Genomic DNA, 5,329 nt, shown 5'->3' with positions numbered 1-5,329 from the left:
ACGGCGGCGTGATTCTAGGAATCTAATTGTTTTATTAAGGTGACATTTATCTAATTATCTTGTGGAAATAAAAATTTAATGTCTGGCAAGTGAAAATTTAGCGATATGCAAAATAAACATACATTAAATCCAAGGAGGCCCTTAACGGTTAGTCCGTTTCAGGATAGGGGGCTCAATATTTGTTTTTGAAATATATACCGTAATTAATATAATAAAAATATAAATGAAATGGGGTTTAACGTCCTACTGTTATGCAAAATATATCAATGAATGGTTTAATTCGTAAAATAAAAAAAAAATCATTTTACCTAAATAGTTTTTTTTTCTCTCTTGAGTAACATAAGCCCAATATCCACCGGCACTGAAAAATGTGTGACTTTAATGTTATTTTCTTATAAGTATAAAGAACTCGAGAAAATGACAAGACCGTTTTTAATAAAGGGGAATGTCTATGCAAATGTCATACTACACTTATTGAACCGACTCTAGTTGTTTATATAAACTAGATATAAACAAATAATCAAAACAATTAATAGAAAATGTCAAACGACATATTTATCATTACACCGTCCGCACTCTTAACAACTGTTTTCGAACATTTGATACAATTTGTTATCATTTTTCTTTAATTCTAGTGGAATGTTTAAGTACAAAACGATGCACTCAAAAACACTTTGTCTGCCGGTAATTAAAGAAATTCTAAAGTCAAGGTCTTTCTTCTATTGCCCTGAAAATAATGTATGGTAAACCGTAGGTCAGCGCTCGTAAAAGGACACCACATGGCGCTAAATCACAGGGGGTTGGGATGGCTTAGTGGTATACAGTGTTGTGCTTCGAGCTCTAGCTGACTTGCGGCCATTGGTTTGATCCCTGGGCCCCGGTTTCAAAACGTTAAATATACAAGAGCTAAATATGTCTATTGTAGGTCTTTCTTTAGGCCTGAAATGTTATATAAATTATTAATTAGACATTAATTAACCTATCCAGACCATAATCAACTCTCGATAGCATGGCTAGCCCGCGTTATTAAGTGGATTATGAGCCGATTTACTGCATAACTTTTCTTCACGATTTAATGATTAAATGGATAATCGAGACTATGTTGTTTATCGTACTGACTTAAGTAATGATGATCGAGGCTAGGTGAAAATTTCAACCGCTTAATTCTCGGTTCATAGTGGATCAATTTGAATGAAATTTTCAGCAAATTGCCTTTACATTATCTAGTTTTTAACTATTATAGTGAGAACTGCCAACTCGTTATCTAATCTCCCATAATGTATCTTTAAGAATTTGCACATAGTTTCTTATTGACGCGTATTTGATACATTACAGAAACAAAAGATTTATAAAGGGCTATATGTTTTAGTTAATAAGGCGAACAATTTTGAGTAAATTCAGTCTGAGAATGGGTTGTAAAACCCTGGGCTTGTACTCTGGTTTCCTCCCACAGAATGAGTAAGATTTTGGTTCGCTAACCTGGAAACTCCGTGTTCGATCCCGATGGTTTTCACGATGGAATATCGACCATTCACTACAGAAAAAGTGGCAGATTATTGGCATGCTGGGATGTCAATATAAGACAGACTGCACCATTATTAGCCGATAATTGCGAAAACCATCAAGAGATGCAGATCCTTTTAAACGCGTGAGATGTCACCCTATTGTACCAAGCACTATGTTGAAAAGGAAATGACTACCTCACGCCCTCTATCCAACAGAACTGTTAGTAATCGGTTGGATATGGCGCTAAGACACCTGTCAGACGTCAAGTGACCATAAGGCTGCGCGACTAACACGTCATCTTTTGAACATGGCGTCATGGTGAAAAATTCACTGGTCAGATGAGAGTCGTTTTTATACGCCCACATTTTCATGTGGACGTATTATGCCGTCGCCCCTGTCCGTCCGGACGTCCGGACGTCCGTCCACAATTCGTCCCCTGAGAGGTAAAAGGTCGCAAGTGACAAAACAGGCAAATTTGATATTTTTGCACCAAAACTTTATAAATTGACCCCTCCAGGTTATAACAAACAATGGTGACAATTGCAATGATACAAACTACAATATGGGTAATTAATATTAGGTAGTAAGTGGAAAACTTTACCAAGATGTCACCGGAGAAAGGTAGTAAGTACACTGATGGCAGTGTAACAAGGTCGTAAGTGACATTTAAATATGTGCAGTAGCAACTTCTTTCTGGCAAACTTCTTTCTGGCTTTCCCACAAAAGCCTGTGTACATTTCATTTTGCGATAGTAGTGTTTAAAATTGATCAACCCGCAGTAGACTTTAATCCTTGAGTGACATTTAGGGATTGGGCACATTAAAAAACACAATACAATTTATATGGAAAAAATAATCTCTGGTCTGTACACACATAGCACGACGTTTCGACAAGTATCCTCTTATCGTTGTCGTTTTGTGCTTGATAACAATAAGGGGATACTTGTCGAAACGTCGTGCTATATGTGTACAAAACAGTGATTGTTTTTTCGATATAAATTGTGTTGTGTTTTTTTTTCACAGTAGACTACACAAAGAACGGGGCTGTAGGGGGGCCTTTTTGCGATACTGCATGTAAGAGACGCTTTTAATACCCCACGTTCGCCGTTTCAATGGACTGTAGTACGGTATGCGTACACACTAGAGCGAATGGGAACTAGAGAGGGATAGAGAGAGGGTTGTGATGCAATGAGACGCCCCTTGAGAGAGAGAGAGAGAGAGAGAGAGAGAGAAGGAGCGATGGGTGGGGGGTCTGAGAGCGAGAAAGAGAGTGAGAGAGATCCACATTGTAACTTAAAGATAGGGCTATAGAGAGCTAGAGAGGGGGGGGGGGTAGTTAAAGAGGTGGGCTAGGGACAGAACTAGCGGGAGTGAGGGCTAGAGAGAGCGAACTAGAGAGGACGAGGGCTAGATAGAGAGAGGACAAGAGCTAGAGAGCGAGCTTAAGAGTGGAGTAGAGAGAGAGAGAGAGGGGGTGGGGGCTGAGAGCGAGAAAGAGAGATCCACATTGTAACTTAGAGAGACAGGGCTATAGAGAGGGAGATGGGGGGGGTAGCTAGAGAGGCGGGCTAGGGACAGAGAGCTAGCGGGAGCGAAGGCTAGAGAGAGCGAACTAGAGAGGACGAGGGCTATAGTGAGAGGACATAAGCTAGAGAGCGAGCTTAAGAGTAGAGAGAGAGAGAGATGGGGATTAACGTCCACTTGGTTCAATTTTACTTCAATAATTCGCTTGCGCGTAGGGGTCTTTTATCAGTGGGGAAACCGGAGGACCCGGGGAAAACCCACGAGGTTGGACAGGCGATCATACTCCTTGTCACGTTCAACCGGGGAATCGAAATTACGCCAGTTGTTTCAGTGACAGACCTTATGATACAGCGCGCACATGCTAACCGTTCGGTCATCCCCCCCCCCACACACACCCTGAGAAAGATAAGAAACAAGATGGAAAGAGCTAGAGAAAGAGAGAGATGGTGAGAGCTAGAGAGCGTAAGATAGGGAGAGACCTAGAGAGATAGCGACACGGAAAGTGAGAGCTAAAGAATGGGCTAGTGAGGGAGGGACTTAAGAGAGTTATCGGTAAGGGGGGGAGGGAGCTAGAGGGAGAGAGATAGCTAGAGGGCGAGTGGGGAGGTCAAAAAGCGCTAGAGAGTTGGCTGCCAAGGGATGAGACTTGTCCCTCGAGAAGAGAGGGAGAGAGAGAAGGGCGGGGGTGGGGCTACAGAGAACAAGCTAAGGGGGGAGTTAGGGAGTTAGCTCGCAAAAGAAAGAGGTGAGGGAGAGCTTGACCTCGAGGGAGAACAAGCTAGAGAGAAGGGCGAGAGCTAGAGAGTAAGCTTAGACTATTAGAGAGAGATAGAAAGAGAGAGAATCCACAAGATAAAGAACTAGAGAAAGAGCAAGAAAGATCGGGAGAGAGGGCGTGAGCTAGAGAGAAAGCTAGAGCGCGTGAGATAGAGACCTAGGAAGATAGCGAGATAGAAGGCGAGAGCTAGAGATGGAGAGATGGGGCGGGGTCTAAAGAGAACTATCGATATGAGGAGAGCAATCTAGTGGGCGGGCGAGAGTGAGGGGAGGAGGGGGTGGGGGGTAGTGATAGTGATAAGCCTTCGATGTGATGACACTATCAATCTACTGTGAGAAGGTTAGAGAGAGATCGAGAGAGAGAATGAGCTAAAGGCTGAGGGTGGTAGGGAGGGAGCTAGCAAGGGTAGGGAGTAGCGATAGAGAAGGGAGAGCGGGGGGGGGGGGCACAGCAAGGGAGAGTGGGGACTAGAGCGAGATAACAAGTGGGCGAGATAGAGAGGTGAAGAGAGTGAGATAGAGAGAAAGTTGTACGATACCGTGAGGCTTGACAGGGAGGGTGCGCGCGAGAGCCAGAGAAAGCTATCAAGATAGCGTGAGGGATAGAGGGAAGAGGGGGCTGGGCTTAGAGAGGGGTATAACATCCACTGAACACAAACTAGGCCATAATTTTACCTCAATAATTTGCTTGCGCGTAGGGGTCTGTATCAATGATAGAAAGTCGGAGAAAACCCAACGAGGTTGAGCAGGCTACCATACTGTTAACCATGCCACTTAACTCAATTACAGACCTTAAGATCCAAAGCGTACCCGTAAGACCAATATAACTTCCACCCCATGGCAAAATCACATAAGGTCGTAAACAGCAATAAGTATGTATCTTTGGTTATAGGTAGAGAGTAGAAAAGGGTCGTAAGTGACTTTTCTGAGTTAGCACACCTGATAACTGAAAACTTTATATTGCATTTCTAGCTATTCCCAATCATAACATACTGTACAAAATATTAGAAAAAACAATAAATAAACAATTTTACAGGACCATTTTCAAACCTTTAAACTCGATTTTCTCGAAAAGTGAAAAATGTCACTTACGACCTTTTCCCTCTCAGGGGACGAATTGTTTGTGGACTCTCTATCCCCAAAAGATCTCGGCTGCTTTCGATATTGGCATGTATCGGACCGTAACTTCCTGAATTATGGCCCCTGATTGTACGAAAAATCGCGTTTTTAGCTTGTGGACCCTATAGAGGTCATAATTTTTATCCGATTTAAAAAAAACGTTTTAGTGTATCACCGTTACACCCTAAGGACGGCTGAGTTTGAATTTTGTGAAAATCATCCCAAAACTGACAGGCAAAATGGCCGCCCCTCGTTCTCAAATAGCGTTAAAATATGGTATATCAAGGTTGTGGACCCTATAGAGGTCACAATTTTTATCGGATTTTGTTGAAACTTGAAATGTAAGTTTATAACCCAAAGATCTCGTTTCCTTTCGATATTTGGGCATATCGAATTGTAATTTC

This window comes from Patella vulgata, chromosome 8 (genome assembly GCF_932274485.2).
Source record: "Patella vulgata chromosome 8, xgPatVulg1.2, whole genome shotgun sequence".
Lineage (NCBI taxonomy): Eukaryota > Metazoa > Mollusca > Gastropoda > Patellidae > Patella > Patella vulgata.
Note: the sequence above shows the minus strand (reverse complement) of the source record.